We start from the raw sequence: 18,646 nt of genomic DNA, 5'->3' as shown, positions 1-18,646 counted from the left end.
ATCCGAAAAGAGGAAAAAATGAAACGAGTCTTTATCTAAAGAAATGCCTTGATCAAGGGCAGATGTATAGAACCTTTCAACGAGATAGTGCTAAGTAGCAGCCACTAAATAATTTGTATCCATTTTTCATGAGATTATGCATGGATTAGATATATCATGGCTCATTCTTCACAAAAAATTGTGTGTCTTCCACAATGGAATAAGTGAGATTTCGAGTCAGTGTTTACATAATCTTCTTCTGTCCCAAGAAATGATTCATCGAAATAAATAATGAGTCACCATCGATATCGACACATCTGCGATCGCCAAATGTTCGAGAGTTCCTTTATTCATTCAATCCTTTTCCTTCTTCTTCTTGCTGTATATCTCGTTCGTACACATCTTCTCTTTGTTTCTCGAGCCTATAGTGAGCTACAGACAGAGTGAGAAAAGGTCAAATCTTTATTGAGTTGCGAAAAGGATAGGTATCCCCATCTTCACTTCATTCTTTCTGGTTAAAGAATCTCTTTCTAGTTGCTCTGGAACAATTAGGAGATTCTTTAGAAGAAATAGGGTAGGGGGAGGGGGAGGGAGTTCTGCTTCTGGTGGCAACATGCTATGGGGTGGCGGTCCCGCTTATGAGGTCAAATCAATACGTTCGAAGAAGAAAGATTTGAATATCAATCTCACTCATAAGTATCATACCAAATCCCATCAATAGAATAGCTTTTTCGAGAAATACGAGACATCTAAGTCATACAAGTAAAGAGATATATTATTCATTGATAAGACAAAATGTGAACGGTTATTGGATTGATGAGAAAGAAAGAGAATTCTTGGTTCACCACCTTAACGACAGAAAAAAGGATTGATCAAATTCTATTGATTCTGACTCATAGTGAGAATTTCTCAAAGAATGATTCTGGCTGGTTATCAAATGATTGAACAACCGGGAGTAATTGACTTAGGAGACTTAGTGGACATTCATCTTTAGCAGAAAGACAGACATTCCTTGCTCATTATCAGACAATCACTTATTCACAAACCTCGTGTGTGGCTAATAGTTTGTTTGAATTTCCCATCTCATGGAAAACCCTTTTCCCTCCGCTTAGCCTTATCCTCGGGGGTATTTTAGTGATAGGTTCTATAGGAACTAGACGATCCATCCTATTTGGTCAAATACCTAGCGACAAACTCCTATCTTCCTTTCATTACAGGTATTTCTGAACAAGTTCCTAGATAACAAGCCTAAGAGTTTGATTATTGATTGATGATAGTGGCGGATGATAGTGAAGATATCGACCGTGACCTTGAGGCTGGAGCTTTTAAGATGAATGCGCTATGGATATGATGCCAGAAATAGACCGATTTGATATCACCGTAAAATTAGAATTAGCAAAAGCAATGTCTCCTGGCATATTATGGATTCCAAAGATGAATGATCTGGATGGATGTGAATGAGTCGAATTACTTTATCCCTTGGTCTATTAGTAAACTATCTCTCCTAGGATTGTGAAAGATGTTCCACCCACTAGAATCTTTCGACTGGAACGAGAATCTTGATAACCTAAACAAAAATGCAGAAGTGAGCCTACTCCTCTCTCCCCCTTTTTTAGCCAACACCATCAACCCCATTCATTTTTCACCTTGAATGAGTCCCTAAAATCTCAGATAAATAGAAGGAAAGGAGATCAAAAAGATACGTGGACGACTTGACTCTCATATAGGTCGGTCGGATGTTTCCATGAACAGTAAGCAGCGGATCTCCCCTATTTTGGGAAAGCTGGTGGCTTGAATTCTTTCAAGGCAAGGGGCCTGATCGACATTCTTGTTTACTCTGATTCGGTCGAGGTGGTTTTCGTTTACCAGCGCATAGGTGGTCTAAGTTCCTATGACTGAGTCTTTCTGACCCCTGTGAACATCTTTTCTTAATGTATTAAAGAGGGCCTCTCTAACCGGTGAAAAGTGGTGGGTGTCCACTAATGGCCATTCCTGGCTCGGCTCCGATAATGCAATTCCGGTAGGAGTCGGTAGTTTGGCACTGGATCCCTTCGGACCTGGAGAACGTGGGACGCTGGGTCGGGGTTTGGTGAACCAACTAGTCGCTCCTCTCCTTTACAGTCGAGCTGCTTCTCTCCTATTGATTCTTGAACTCGGTAATATAGGGTTTTGATTGAATGAATTGACTCTCCTTCACCTTGTAAAGCGTCTTCGCTCCTCTAGTTTCAGTATGGGGCCCCTTTTTCGTTGCCTAGATTACACCTTTAGAATACCCCTGAAGGGAATTTTGCTATACTTCCCTCAATCTTCACTTTACGCCATGCCGACTGCCCTTTCATCATAAGGCGTGGAATTAGACCAAGGGGAATCTCCATAGGAACTAGTCCCTTAGATTTCGCATGTAGGAGATCGAGACACTGCCCCAGAGCTATGGACAAGTAGATCGATCGCCCTATCTCGACAACTACATAGAGGGTCTGACGTTGTATATATGTACTTTGATTTCGTTCCCCCCGTAAGATCAATATCACAACCAATATTCTCAGAAAGGAGATTTTGAGATATTGGTAGTTGTCCGGTCGTACCCAAACAGTAAGATTCCAGAGGAAACTGCACCTAAGATCAATTATTTCGAGCCGGCTTCCGTGGAAAATTCAGACTTTCTTTTGGATGTTGCCATCACATAAAAACATAAACTTTGAGGCTCAATAGCTAAATTCATGGAAATTGAATCATGAGCCGAGATCATAAAGAGCATACTGCGAGTAGGAAGTGGAATTAATACAATGAATTCAAAAGCATCAAACCTCTCTTGTTCGAAAGAATCGAAACACATAGAAATGGTACCAGCCGTACTTAATAATAGAAGGATTTGGCAGAAATATGTAAAATTGTCCCTCCTAAAAAGATTATTCCAGAATAAATGGCCAATAGTTAGGAGAGGTTCGCCAGCAGCGAGCAGAAGTAAGGTCATTAGATACCTCAGGAAAGCCCGGCCAGAACCACACGTGCAAGTTTCCCTACATGTGGCTCGTCCGTGATAACTTCTTCGGATTTGCGTGAACTAGCGAACCGATCACTCAGTGTGGATGCTCCCTCCAGCATGAGCGAACCCTTTCGAAACTGGTTAGGAATTGGCACCACGAGACCAGCCCGAATCCAGCCAGGTTCTCTTTCTTCTCATGTCCCCTTCCCAACAATTCTACCTTGTCTTGGGGCTTGGCTTTACGAGAGAAAACCCGCAAAAAAGTCTCTCTTCCTTCCCGTCCCGAATCATATTCCAGTGCGTCCACAGAAGAGGAAATCGCAATGCATCTTGCTCAGCAGGCGTAGCTTGGAGTGGGAGTGTATGTAGGGTGGGTAGTAAGGTAAGGAGGCCACCAGAGAGGAAGCCAAACGGCCTATTAAGCGCAGCTAAGCTTGGAGAAAGCCAGGTGTTGGAGGTAAGCTCTATTCGGGCCGGAGCATTGATTCCCCATAACGAATAGGCTAGCTCGAGATTTCAATTGCCTATCCTGTGTTTAAGAAGTTCCCACAGTTCCTCGGCACCACCTCGAGGTTTTGTTGTCTTACATGAGACTCGAGATATATATTCCTCACTCCATGGCACCTTTCGCTCATCCATTCTGCCCGTGCAGACGCCCTTTTTCATTATCATCTACTGCCCTTTCTTTCCTCCAGGCTATTGACGCATGAGGATTGTCGTATGTATGCTCAACTTCGGGTGCCGGTGCTATAGGTAGGAGTACATTATGACAGGATCAGTCGCCGGGGCAAAACAACCCTCCTCCAAGAAGAATTGTGCTATGCCCCCCCGATCCCTATAAATGGAAGGAGTTTCCTGGTGATCCCTAGGTTGCAGCACGTCTAGTCGTTAACTCCTCGCGCCGCTGTCGCCGTTTCTAGAACCGACCGATGGCCCACCTACACAGGTACCTACGTAGTGTAGTGTCGGTGGCACATTCAACATAGCGTTCGAACTCATGTGCCTTCCAGAACCAGGGGTCTTCAAGCCTGCTGCGTACGATTAGCCAGCCTTGCAGTGGCAAAAGGATTAGACGTCCCCCCATGCTACGGTTCCCTGCAGCCTGAACCCAGTGCCACATTTGGTTAGGGAGTTGGGCGATAATAGCTCCTCTGCATCCCCGCGCTGCCCTCCTAGGCGCCCAACACTAAGTAATCCAAGCCAACCCACATTACTGATTAACGGTGGATAATCATATTTCTTAGAGGTACTAAATACAACTCCATGAATGAGCAAAATGAAAGTTGCATTAATGATAAAGATCTCTGGGGAAACCGCTAAAAAAAGATTGAACATGTGGGAGGATCCGAACGAATTATGCTTTCATTTCCCCCGTATAGAGCACTGAGTTACTTACGTTTTGGTCTTCAACAGGCAGGTTGCACTGACGACGACGACTAGGAGGGATCGCTAGACCAGCAGCCAGACCAACAATGAATGTGTAATGATTGTGATTCCACACAAGGCTCAACAATAAAGAATTTCATGTCGAAAGAAAGGGGATCCTCTAAACGAAAAAGGAGTCCATGACCCCGTGTATGAGGTCGAATTCCACACTTTTCTCTCGAGTATACCCACCATTACCAAAAAATGGACGTCACTTTGGGACACATGCAGATAGTCGCCCTATCGAAAGGGCTAAAAGTCAGCCAAAAGAGCTCAACCTCTTTTTTTTTAGTTCCCTTTGAGTTCCACTTCTCAAGGAAAGTCGAGTCTTATAAAAGACGCCACTCTACAAGGGAAGTCCCCGGGTCGTGTCTTTGCGAGTTCAGCTCAAACAAAGCTCACCCCTTCTTTCTGGGTCTTGGTCAGGAAGATGCAGATAAAACGCCAATAGCCTGATACGGCATAAGCCTTAAAGAAGAGAGCTATCAATCATCATCAATTTGTCTTTCTCTCTCTCTTCCGAAACGAAACAAAATCCGTCAATAAATGACGAACCCCCTTATACAGATGATAGGACAGGGCTAAGGCAGTAATCTCGACGGAGATTAGGATGAGCTTTGATGAATAAAAGAGGAATCTGTAGAAATTCTCATGGGTGAAGCAAATCAAACCCATTTTCAGACAAAGAAGATAAAAAAAACAAAACGAGAGTGGCTAGGAAAGCCCCGGAGATTTTATGGGAAAATGGAAACGTCGAAGTGAGCTGTGGCTTATAAATAGGAAGATGAGGAGATAATGGGCGAAGGATATTCATGATATTAGGTTCGATTTATGTTCTCTCACTCCTCTCCCTATTCTTTATGGTCGAGTAGCTTCGCTTATTCGCCTCTACACCTCGGGCTCATAGCTTCACTCCTTGATCGCGGAGCGGCATACCAAAAAAGAAAGAAAAGAAGAAGAAAAAGCCCATCTTCCATTAGGGCCCCTCTTTCACTATCAAGAATGGGGCGAGACTATATTGCTAGAAGCTGATTTTGCAGTCTTGGAAAATGAAAGAGAGAAGATTGCGTTCAATATTGCGTTCAATATTGCGTTTGACCTGATAGTTTATGGAGCTATTATCTTTCCTAAGCTGCGTTACCAACCGGGAAAAAGATTTGTTCTTTTTTTCCAAGCTCTCAGGATCAAAGCAAAGCGTTGCGCATGCGAAAATAGAAATCCGAGCGAGACAATCCCCGGCGGAAGATTTCGGCCTGGACCTGTTCTTCAAGGACCCCCCTGTCCTGGCTTTGAGCGACCCTTTCTTTCAGTTGGGCCTATACAATCGCCCTAATGTGGGCTGGATCCCTTTCCCCATACACATCCATATTGCGTTCCCCTCCTCAATCAACGGTAACTTCTACTTCTTCCCGTTGAGGCAGATCGAGATCCATGTCCCACCCAGGAAAAGAGTTTGAGCTCGATGCGCCTGAACCCCCAACCATCTTGACCTCGGCTAAGTTCGAGAAGCCGCTTACCGTCCGTACACTCATCCTAAGAATCAAAATTAAGTCCTTTTAAAGAGAATGCGAAAAGCTAAGATCCTTCTTTATTATCAAAATGAATAAGAGGTTGAGCTCAACATTCAACCTAAACCTTTTTTTTGATGTTGAGAACCCTAAGAAGATCTCATACTCTTTCATGTGGAATTATTGGAGTTTGTGAACTTTGAGTTTGGACTAAACTAATAAGGATGCCCATATATACGAAATTCTAAATGAAGAGCTCCCTCGTTTCCACCAACAATTGGCAAAAGAATGATGGGAATGAAAAGGAGCGAACGGGAAGCGCTTCGCTGATGTACTGACCCAACAAAGAAAGATTGTTGATAGTATGTGCCTCTCTTATTTCTTTTCTTGTTCGACGCTCAGGATCTTGCCCTCCCTAGGTACTCAAATCATAATGGAAATTTGTAAATCCCCATACTTCTTTCTTTTTCGATTGAGTCTATAGGTGTGAAATAAGGTTTATTATCGACCTCTCTATATGAAAGCGTGCAAAGATGCCTTCTCCCATAGGCTCAGAAAGAGCGCAACAAATCAAAGTGAGACCAGCTCGACTCGGATATTGAAGAAAAGTAGATTTGTGTGTAACCAACTCCAGCTCTGGGAATCCATAGATGAATTTTGAAGAGTAAAACGTAATCGAAGGAATCCATGCCGACCATGCCAATGATAGAGTACGACATATGAGCTCATACCCTTATGTGAGCTTACCAGCGCTAGCCTCCCCGCACGTGCCGATGTCCGCCTCGCTACTCTATTTTCTTTCATGCATATTCCACTAATTCCTGATTTTTAGTAAGGTATCATTACGCCCCTATGAAATCACACATTTTTGTGCACGTGGATCTAACTTGAGATCTATGATATTTATTGCTTTAACACATCCCGTCCTCTTGCTGAAAGAAATACGACCGACCGACGATACAGACAAATATGTGAGATGATCGATAGAGGTTCCCTATATTGGAGAGTGGAAGGAGAAGTCTCCATTTACATAACGGAAAGGATGGGAATGAAGAACAGGCGCCCAGCCCATGCATCCCAAGCAGAGAACTAACCAGGAATTGGCTGCATTTGAATAAAAGAAGGAACTCAACCGAAGAACTACAATTGAAACAAGACGAAGAAAGAAGAAAAACAAAAAACAAGAGATTTCTCAGGAAACCCAAAAACTCAAATCGAAATCGTCGAAAGCTTTGCTTTTGGTTGAATTTTGCTGTAGCTTGCTGATATGCTTATTCGAGAAATTCCTGACTCTCTTTGATATTCTCTATGGATTCTGGGCTAGATACCTAAGTTAGTAACTAGCATAGTGGGGGGAAAGCCTAACACAAACAAACAAAGAGTATTGAACCTTAATAAAAGCATAAGTCTGCCCCATGCTCCTTCGGTATGTTCTTGATTTCGTTCTTTCATGTGCTTTCTGGAATCCTAATTCTTCTTATACCGTCGCTCGGCGGATCCGCCTACTATAACATCAATCTCGTTGAAGTCAAAAAAAGGCCTATTTTGAGCATGTTCATTTCCTCTCGTACGTTCATGATATTGCTTGAACATGGCGCTCAAAGAAATTCACTCTAATGGACTTAGCTTGCTCGTGTAACAACTCTTTTCAAATGGGCTTGCTACCTTGATTTCTGACTTGAATATAGACCTTTGTCCTATTCTTTTATCGTAACCTTGGGTATTGCCATATACATCCTCCTTCGGCATGAAGAACGAGGAATTCCTCCTTATGGTATCGTATTCATTCTCCCATTCACGCCTTTGTTATATGTTCAAATAGAATTTCCTTTCGTAGGCTCAAAAAGGGATCGGTCATTCTTCAGATCTTTGTTGATTGGCCGACATGGGATAACCTATTTGAAAGAAAGAGATTTATGTAACGTCTTGGTGTACCAAACTTGGCTTATACACATTCTCGTACTATACTGCATCCGCCAGCCGAACAAGTAAGGGATTCCTCCCTCGGTGTGCTGGCTCCTGCTTTGCCTGATTGATTGGCTATTGAGAGAGAAGACATCTATGTTATACCAGTAGACGGAGCAGACATGGCAATCAAAAGAATGAGCCAAAACCGAACAAGCAAGGCCCCAAATGCCGACCTAAGAAGGACGCTTGCGGGAGAGTTTAGAGTTTCCCGACAGGTCGATGTACAACCGACAGGTGAATGCTTTACCAAACTCGTGTACAACTCCTTGAATGTGTATTGATTTTCGCTTAAACCATGCTTGGTTTCCTAAACTCTTTCTCCCCTGAACAAACTCAAAACCATAAAGAAAAGATCTCTATAAAAGCAGAATACAGATGTGCTGCAGAGAAGGAAGAAAGGCGAAGAATGCTATGAGAGCTTGGACGAAATAAGGTCTAGGGGAGACAGACCGCCTTTTTCTAACATGTGACGGGAAGACTAGTAAATAAAAGATTAGAGCAGTAAACTCGCAATATATACATCAAAATATAAGAAGGAGACAGAATATGAATGAAGGATTGAAGCATCTGACCGAGCTCTAGAGATGAATACCGAAAGAGCTTACCGGATGCACCATCGACCTCAGACAACTCGACCGAGCAGGGGAAAAATGAAAACAAAACGTAGTGGGTGAGCAGCAAATACCAATGAAGACCTGACCTGGAATTTCAAACAAGAAAACGAACAAACGTAGTAGCCTATCCGCGGAGGGAGATTCTCTAGCTCCACTCCTTAACTATATAGAGTGGAAAATTGAGTGGAAAACTACGCTTAAAAATCAAGCCCAAAAAACGAGACATTTGAAAGGTCCTACTGATTGACCCACTAAAGCCATGAAAGTGACCTTTTGGATTAGAAAAATGGCCTCTGAGACCCGAACCCGCGTTGATCGAAGAGCTGCTAACAAAAGAAAAGGGCGAAGGCAGGATGAACAAGAAAATAGCCGTAGACAGATGGAAAGACCGGAGACCAGAGACTGGAAGAAAACATCCATTTTTTGAAAAAGACAGAGAGAGATTAATGTGGACGGATTGAGCCAATGTTTTCCAAAATGTCAATACGAGAAACAGATTCGACTTCTATAGATTTTGCACCTTCAAAAGTTACAGGCTGAATTACAAAAAGAGATGAATGTTGACTTCTTCCTGCTACACGGAAGAAAGAAGATAGGAACTAATTCAAGCTAATTCGACCTTTGTATAGGGCCTGGACGGGACGAGTACGACATATTCAAGGGACCGATCCATCTCAGGATTTTCGGGACAGAGAGAGCACAGACCTCAGACCAATCGATTAAACTCATTATTGTAGAGTTTCCCGGGGACGTATTGAATTCAAGGTGTGCCGATTTCCTTATGCTTCACTTCAAAATAGGTCCCAACCTTCTGTGAACCTTAGCTGATTATCCATCTTTCAAACTATGCGGCTTGAAGGAGACGAACAAAGCTGTAAGACTAGAAAGTAAAGAAGAGGGAGGAGTTCATAGCGAAGCTCAGCTGGAGAGATTCGATGCTAACATAACAAAGAAAGTATGTAGGATACACACCTTTACCCTCAAAAACCCCTGTCTTCTGCTTACCAATGGGAGAGAGAACTTGTTGGACGTCTCGAGTGAATGCGGCGGGAATGCCATAGCAGAATGGGATACTAATGAAAAAAGCCAGAAACTAGACCGACCATATATATGGTTGATAGAAGAAAGACTGACTCTCTTTGGGAGCTTGTAGACACTGGGCCACAAGTCATAGAGTGACGGCTAATAAGCTAAGTTAGTATTCTAAGACGGAGGGAGCGAAGCTGGGAGACCGAGTTTACTGTTCAAGAATAAATAGGAATAGGAAAAGGAGCTGCATGAGATGAGAATAACCTATACAGGCGAGTCGAGTCAATGAATGAAATCCTGAACTTTACAGGAAAGAGAGGAAAGAAAAGAAAAGAGATGAATGAGAGTGAACTGGAAGTCAAGACTCAAGATGAATGAGAGCGAAGACTCAACTCTCGATGAATGAGATAGATTGAACTCAAAAACCTCTATTCTTGGAACTTGACAGGAGAAGAGAGTCAAATGAGAAGAAGGTAAAGGGACTGAACTGGAAGCAAAGCCGAAAGCGAAACCTTTTTTCTCTATTTATTACCTTCCCTTATTTATTGAGGTAATTTGCAAGTCAAGACTCAACTCAAGATTCATTCTCCTTTTCCTTCTTTCACGGTAAACTAAGACTCAACAAGAATAAATTCATTAGCTTAGCTGCTTTACAGGAGAAAGAGATGAATGAGAGTGAACGAACCCTCTTTCTCTCCTCTCCTTTACAGTCGAGCTGCTTCGCGCCTCTTCTCGTGGAGCTGCTTCGCCCGGTCTCATTTTACTCATTCGCCTCGTAAACTAAACTATAAGTCAAGCTCCTTCACTCCTGAACCTCCCCCTTATGAATCAAGGAAAGACTCAACTCAAGATTAATTCGACTTTACAGTCTTTGAATCAATGAATTAGCTGCAAAGACTCAACTCATCAAACAAGATGAATTCTCCTTCATCGATATATATGACCTGAGCTTATTGAACTGTAAACAAAGAGAAATACTCCAGATGAATGAGACTTAACTCCACTAAACCTTTGACTGATTGCCCTCGGTCTCATGGCTTCGTCGCTCCTGAACCGATATATATGCCCTTGATTGAACAGTAAGAAAAGAAGCAAGCTCCTTCCCCTAAACCTGGTGGAACTCCTTCCCCTAAACCCTCTTTCACTCCTCTCCCTATCAGTGGTCTCTCTCGTTGCTTCGCTCATTCTCCTATTCATTGTCGGTCCTATTGCTTCGCTCCTGAACATGATTTTACAAGGTAAAAGACAAAGAGAATGAATTGAAGAATAAAATCAAAGAAGAATCAGAGAAAGAAAGAGAGTTTACAGTGAAAGAAAGAAGAAGAATCAATGAATTAGCAGCTTCTTTGAAAGACGAAACTAAAGATGAATGATTCTGAACTACTTCCTGAACCGATATAACCTGACCTGATTTTCAGAGGTCAAAGTAGCTCCTTCACTACTGAACCTAAACCTCAACCTGACGAGAAAGAAAGAGAATGCAAGAATCAGAATCAGATATTCGTTCGAAACCAGAACCTTATACTCAATTACCTGACCTACACCTATTTATTCAAAGTAAACGAAGAGAAAGCAAGACAAGATGAATTATAGGAAGGAAAGAGGAAATCAAGCTTTATGAGAGTGAACTGGAAGGAAAGACGAAGAAAGATGAATGATGGGAATATAACTATACTAAGTAAGCAGTGTTCAGTTATTGCATTAAGGAAGTCAAGATGAATGAGACAAAACAAATGAAAGAAAGATCAACTCATTCACCTTCATTTTCTTTTTCTGCCTGAACCTCCCTTCCCAGAACCTTTACTGTCGAGCTACTCCTATTTCTTCTTTCTCTTTCAACTTTACAGGAAAGAAAAGAATAAGAAATCCTTCACCTCGGCTTCGCCCCTTTACTCTTCATTCTCCTTAACTCCTTGTTCCGTTCTTGTTCGGTTATTCTTTCATCACAAGGTAAATAGGTGTTCATTTAGTAGCTCTTTGATTGAACTGATCTTGATCCTCTCGCTACTTACTCATTCAGCCAGCTGAACCGATATTCCCTATTTATTCTTCTTTAACTATAACTGTAAACGAAGAGAAAGAGAAGCGACTAAACCAGAACCAGATTGGGTAATTAAGAAGGAAAGAGAGGAATGAGACTGAACCTCTATTTATTCCCTTTTTTACAGTTCAAGAAATTTGGGAGAGAGGAGACCATCAAATAGTGAACCCCTTGTTTACAATCGAGTAAATTAATTAGCTGCTTTTCAAGACTCAACCTTATTCCTATGTGTTTACAGTAAGAATGAAAGAAGAAGAAGAAATTCATTAGAATAGTTGCTTACAAGAGAATTGATTGAATGAAGAAAGAAAGGAAAGACTCTCGATTCATTCTCCATTTCCTTGACAGGCGAGTCAATTCATTAGCTGGCTGTTGAGTAAAGAAAAGATAAGAGAATTGAAAGACTGAAGATGAATGAGAGTGAAAACGAAAGAAGAATTAGACTGAACTACTAAACGAACCTGATTGAACGAACCCATCCTTTACAGTTTGTTCTAGAATCAATGAATATTCAATCCCGAACCTTTACTCCTGAACCTTAACCGATAAAGAATGAAAGAAGGGAGAGTCAATTCCTTTCCTTGCAGCTCAATCACCTGAACCAGAACTCTTGAACAAGGTCAAGCTATTTGATTGAATTCTCCTTCCCCTTATACGACTCTGAGCTTATTGTAAACGAGGTCGGTCTCACAGCTTGGCCCCTTTCCTCTGCATTCTGCTTTTCCTCTTCGTCTGGTTTTCATCATTCCTCTCCTGCCTGCCTGTAAGAAGGATGAATGAACCTATTTCTTCTTAAACGGATATTTCTCCTCTCGCAATTGACTCTTGACCCGGACCCTTCTTTCACTTCTCTTTCTCCCTTGAACTCGGTTGGAACGCCATATGGCTTGAGATTCAGGGGTTGCCGCTATAGCCGAACACGGGGGAAAGATCATTTATACCAGACAAGATCCTTTTTTCGGGCAATGGGTATACTCTCGGAATTCCATTAGTTTTGTATCAATGTTGAAACAAAAAGACTTGTATGCAGCAAAAATCCCAAATTCCACAGGGTAAATGCATTAAAAAAGGACAAGTGTTAGCAGACGGTGCTGCTTTAGTGGCGAACTTGCGTTGGTAAAAACCGTATTAGTAGCTTATATGCCATGGGAAGGTTACAATTCTGAAGATGCAGTACTAATTAGCGAGCGTCTGGTATATGAAGATATTTATATTTCTTTCCACATACACGGATACGGAAATATGAAATTCAAACTCATGTGACAAGCCAGGGACCTGAAAGAATCACTAACGAAATCCCACATCTAGAAAGAAGCCCGCTTACTCCGGAATTGAGACAAAAATGAATGGAAGGAATTGTGATGCTGGGATCGTGGGTGGAGACGGGCGAGTAGGTAAATTAACGCCTCAGATGGCGAAAGAATCAGCGAATGCCCCCGAAGATAGATTATTATGAGCCATACTTGGCATTCTGGTATCTACTTCAAAAGAAACCTGTCTCAAACTACATACCTATAGGCTGGGTAGGGGTCGAGTTATTGATGTGAGATGGATCCAGAAATCAGGGAAGGGGGTTCGAGTGAGAATCCAGATATGATTCGTGTATCTATTTCACAGAAATGGGAAGGAAATCAAAGTAGGCGATAAGGTAGCGGGAAGACATGGAAATCAAGGTATTCTTTCACAAATGGTGCCTAGAGAAGATATGTCTTATTTGCAGAAGACCAGTTGATATGGTTTGAAATCCATTAGGAGTCCCCTCACGAATGAATGTAGGACAAATATTTGTTTGAGTACTCACTCGGCCGGGTGGTTAGCGGGGAGTTTTCTAGATAGACATTATCTCATAGTACCTTTTGTTTGATGAGAGATATGAACAAGTGGCTTCTAGAAAACAACTAGTCTTTTCTTTCCTCATTCTATGAAGCCAGTAAGCAAACAGCGAGTCCATAGGTATTTGAACCCTAGTATCCGGGAAAAAGCAGATTGATGGAAGAACGGGAAATCCTTTTGAACAACCTGTTATAATAGGAAAGCCTTATATCTTGAAATGAATGAATCAAGTTGATGTTAATACACAGACGTTCGTTCCTGTGGACATTATGTACTTGTTACACAACAACCCCTTATAGGAAGGGCCAAGCAAGGCAGACAACGGGTGGAAGAAATGGAGGTTTGGGCTCTAGAAGGATTTGGTGTTGATTTTATTTGACAAGAGATGCTTACTTATCAATCTAATCATATTAGAGCTCGGCAAGAAGTACTTGGTACTACGATCATTGGAGGAAGAATACCTAAACCTGAGGATACTCCAAAATCTTTTCAATTCCTCGTTCGAGAATTACGATCTTTGGCTTTGGAACGGAATAATTTCCTTGTATCTGAGAATAACTTCTAGATTAAGAGGAAGGAAGCTTAATCAAAATGAATCAGACAATTTGTTCTATGATCGATAGGTATAAACATAACTCCGAATGAATTGGATTAGTTTCTCCTCAACAAATAAGTTTAGTGCTTGGGCCAATAAAACCCTAGCTAATGTCGAGATAGTTGGAGAGGTAACAAAACCCTATACTTCTTTTCATTACAAAACGAATAAACCTGAAATGGATTATTTTGTGAAAGACTTTTCGGGCCTATAAAAAGGGGGATTTGTGCTTGTGGAATTTCTTGAGTAATCGGAGAAAGAAGATTCGCGGTGAACAATGCGTAGTCTAATTTGTTGGTTGATTCTCAGATACGAAGAAATGGGCTTTATTAAACAAGCTGGCATGCCCAGTAACCCATGTGTGGTGTTTGAAACGTCTTCCTAGTTATATCGGGAATCCTTTAGCTTTAGATAAACCTCTTAAAGAATTAGAAGGCTTAGTATATTGCGATGTGTGATTTGATGTTGATTTTACGTATTCCCAATGAGAAACAGTCATCCCATTCATTCAATCTCATTGGGATGCCCCGGATCTGATATGTGGCTTGCTTGGTAGGATTACCATGAAGCTTAGAATTGTGAGTGTAGTCAATACTCCCATCCCAAATCAAAGGGGAATTAGTCTATGGTCGATTCAGTAATAAATAGGAATTATCAGTTCTACCTCGTGAAAGAAAACAGATTTCTTTTGTGTAATTAACCGTTTCTTTTTCTTTCATAAATTATGCTACAATAAGCAATTCATGGTGAAAGGAGTCTATCCATCGCATATAGGCTTTAAGGACATCGTGGCATAACTGTCGAGGTGAATGAAGTAGGGCCCTAACTAAAAGATCGAATGGAACGGTACAAAGACAAGTAAATCAATCCCTTATTCCAAGGGACTCCTTATTAATTTGAATTAAGGGGATTCATCATTCCAAGGGAAATAAACTACTCAGAAATTGCACATTTCTTTTGTTTCCATTGTAATTGATATAAAGAACTCAGTCAACATTTAAATCACAAAGTCAAAGAATCCATGAAATGTTGTTTGGTCTTAATTGAGAACTTGAGTAAAGAGTAGTTGGGGGTTTTATAGAAGTTGTTGGATAGTGGGAACTCCTTTATTTGATGTAACTACTTGAGCTGAGTGGGATGAAAAGAAACTTTCACGTCCGATTTGGAAAGGGGGAGATCCTATAGTATCCTATATTTGTCTTTTGCTAGGCCCATAGCTAAAAACCCTACTTTCGTACGATCACGGGGTTCATTCGAATATGAAATCCAATCCGGGAAATACAGCATCCCACTTTTTGTGACTACCCAAGGCTTGCTTCGATACATTTCGAAATCAAGAAATTTCTACCGGAGCAGGTGCTATACGAGAACAATTAGTCGATCCGAATTTGCGACTTATTAGATTATTGGTTGGTAGAATGGAAAGAATTAAGCGAAGAGGGACCTGTAGGTAATTAATGGGAAGATCCACAAGTTGGAAGAAGAAAGGATTTTGGGGCTAGACGTATGGAATTAGCTAAGCATTTTATTCGAACAAATATAGAAAGAACCCGAATGGATGGTTTGATGTCTGTCTATTACCTGTTCTGTTCTTCCTCCCAAGGTGAAACCGATCATTCAGATAGATGGGGGTAAACTAATGAGCTCGGATATTAATGAACTCTAGAGAGGAGTTATCCATCGGGGAACAATACTCTTCCTTATTGATCTATTAACAAGTAGATCTACGCCTGGAGGGAGAATTAGTAATGTGTCAGGCAGGAGAAATTGCTAGAAGAAGCCGTGGATACACTGATTGATAATGGAATCTGTGGACAACCAATGAGGGATGGCCATAATAAAGGTTACAAGTCGTTTTCCGATGTAATTGTAATTGAAGGAAAAGCAAAGACGGAAGATTTCTTTCGGGAAGGAAACTCTGCTTGGCAAACGGGTCGATTATTTAGGACGTTCTGTGATTGTTGTTGGTCCCTCACTTTCATTACATGGGGATTGCCTCGTGAAATCGCAATAGAGCTTTTCCAGACATTTTTCTTCGAACATAGAAGTTGCTAAGAGTCAAATTCGGGAAAAAGAACCCATTCTATGGGAAAGACTGAAGGAAGTTATGCAGGCAGGGGAGGGGCATCCCGTATTGCTAAATAGAGCGCCCACTTTCTTTGCATAGATTAGGCATCCAGGCCTTCTAACCTATTTGAGTGGAAGGACGTACTATTTGTTTATATCCATTAGTTTGTAATGTAAGGGATTCAATGCAGACTTTGATGGGGCTGGCTGTTCATGTACCTTTTCTCGTTCGAGGCTCAAGTAGAGGCAGGCGCGTTTACTTATGTTTTCTCATCTGAATCTCTTGTCTTCAGCTATTGGGGGGATCCCATTTCTGTACCAACTCAAGATATGCTTATTGGGCTCTATGTATTAAAGAGCGGGAATCGCCTAGGTATTTGTGCAAATCGGTATAATCCATGTAATTGCAAAAAGAATACAAATGACAAAATGGTCAATAATAAATAACTATAAATATACGAAAGAACCCTCTTTTTGTAATTCCTCTAATGCAATTGGAGCTTATCACCAGAAAAGTAGATAGTCCTTTGTGCCTGGCTCGGAGACTAGATCAACGCGTTATTGCTTCACTTCAAGAGAAGCTCCTATGGAAGTTCACTATGAATGGGTACCCATCATGAGATTTACGGGTACTATCTAATAGTCAAAAGTCTCAAAAAAGCAATTCTTTGTATATACATAGATTCAAACCCCTGTTGGTCATAGTTCTCTTTATCTAGAAATCGAAGGAAGAGGCTGGCTATACAAGGATTTTGCCGGGCCTGCTCATATGGTACGTAATCCTCTAGTATCTCACTCAGCTAAGCTAAGTAATTAATTATTATATGACGCGGGTATGCATTTTCTTCTCCCGGTTCAACTACGCCCATAGGTCTTGAATTTCTACGCGAATCAAGATGGAGAAAAGGAAGTTTTCCAATCAATCAGTGACTCAAACCTCAACCCTATCTATTGTCGAACCCCACTCAGCGTAATATGGAGGTACTTATGGCGGGCCGATCTGGTCTTTCACAATAAAGTGAGTGATAGATGGAACTGCCACAACTTATTAGCGGATTAATAGATCACTCCGGAATGGCATATACATCACACATCCTGGCCTGGATCAAATAAAGACTTTGTGGTTCCAGCGGGCCACTGCTACATCCATTTCATTAGGAATTGCTGATCTTTTCACAATCCCTTCCTTCTGATGGCTAGTCCAAGATGCTAACAAAGTTTGATTTTGGAAAAACACCATCATTTCATTAAACGTAGACGTAGTAGAAAGATTACGCTAGTCCATAGAGATATGGTATGCTACAAGTGAATATTTGCGGCAAGAAATGAATCCTACCTAATTTGAGGATGACTGACCCTTTTCATCCAGCCCATATAATGTCTTTTTCGGGAGCTCGAGGAAATGCATCTCAAGTACACCAATTAGTGGGTATGAGAAGATTAATGTCCGATCCACAAGGACGATTGATTTACCCATTCAAAGGTGAGAGGTTTACACAGAATATAGATCTTGCTGCAGAGGGAGCGCGTAAAGGAGTTGTGGATACTGCTATACGAACGAGGATATCTTACACGCAGACTTGTTGAAGTCGTTCAACACATTGATGATTCCGGAAAGAAAGCATTTTGATCCAAACATTAATTGGTCGTGTAGTACTAGACGATATATATATGGGCCCGCGATCCATTGGCATACTCAAGATATTGGTATTGGACTTATCCAGTGATTCAAAACCTTTCAAACACAACCGATAGCCATTCGGACTCCCTTTACCTGTAGGAGTACATCTTGGATCTGCCTATTATGTTATGGACGAAGTCCTACTCACGGGGACCTGGTCGAATTCGGAGAACCCCTAGGTATTCTTGCGGGGCAATCTATTGGAGAAGAACCGGGTACTAAACTAACATTAAGAACTTTTCATACCGAGGCGGAGTATGAACAGGGGGGACTGAAGAACATATACGAGCTCCTTCTAATGGAAAAATCTAATTCAATGAGGATTTGGTTCCACACGTACACGTCATGGGCATCCTGCCTTTTTGTGTTATTGTTATATAGACTTGTATCTAAGGAGAGTGAGGATATTATACATAACGTCACTATTCCACCCAAAAGTTGATTGACTTTGAGTTCAAAACGATCAATATGTAGAATCAGAACAAGTGATTGCCGAGATTCGCGCGGGAACATACACTCTGTCAAAGAAAGAGAAGGTTTGAAAACATATTGATTCTAACTCAGAGAAATGCATTGAAGTACTGATGTGTACCATGCACCCGAATATACATATAGTCTAGTATAGTCTAGTATAGTCCATCTCTTACCAAAAACAAGTCATTTATGGATATTATCAGGAGGTTCGTGCGGATGCAGTCCCTTTTTCACTCTACAAGCAAGGATCAAGATCAAATTAACGTTCATTCTCTTTCTGTCGAACGAAAGAATATTTCTAGCCTTTTAGTAAATAAAGTGAGACATTTGATGGTCCGGATCTCTCTGGTAAAAACGAAAGCAGAATTCCTTATTATTTATCACTTAATCCAATCCTACCTATGTACGGGTCAATCTAATCTCACCCTGCTATTTTCCACGGTAAT

General features: G+C 41.4%; 2 long non-coding RNA genes across 2 annotated transcripts in view; both read left to right on the top strand.

The window, feature by feature from the left end:
• Positions 1-18,646, top strand: part of LOC111490343 — a 67,955-nt gene that overhangs the window by 33,888 nt on the left and 15,421 nt on the right. The window lies entirely within an intron of this gene.
• LOC111490356 lies at positions 4,746-8,836 on the top strand. Its single transcript, XR_002719554.1, has 4 exons — positions 4,746-4,755; positions 5,546-5,549; positions 5,581-5,586; positions 8,690-8,836. It is a non-coding gene; the product is annotated as an uncharacterized LOC111490356 (long non-coding RNA).

This window comes from Cucurbita maxima, unplaced genomic scaffold (assembly GCF_002738345.1).
Source record: "Cucurbita maxima cultivar Rimu unplaced genomic scaffold, Cmax_1.0 Cma_Scf00001, whole genome shotgun sequence".
In the NCBI taxonomy this organism is placed as follows: domain Eukaryota; kingdom Viridiplantae; phylum Streptophyta; class Magnoliopsida; order Cucurbitales; family Cucurbitaceae; genus Cucurbita; species Cucurbita maxima.
The sequence above is the reverse complement of the archived record's forward strand: the minus strand, read 5'-3'. Positions and strand labels throughout refer to the sequence as shown.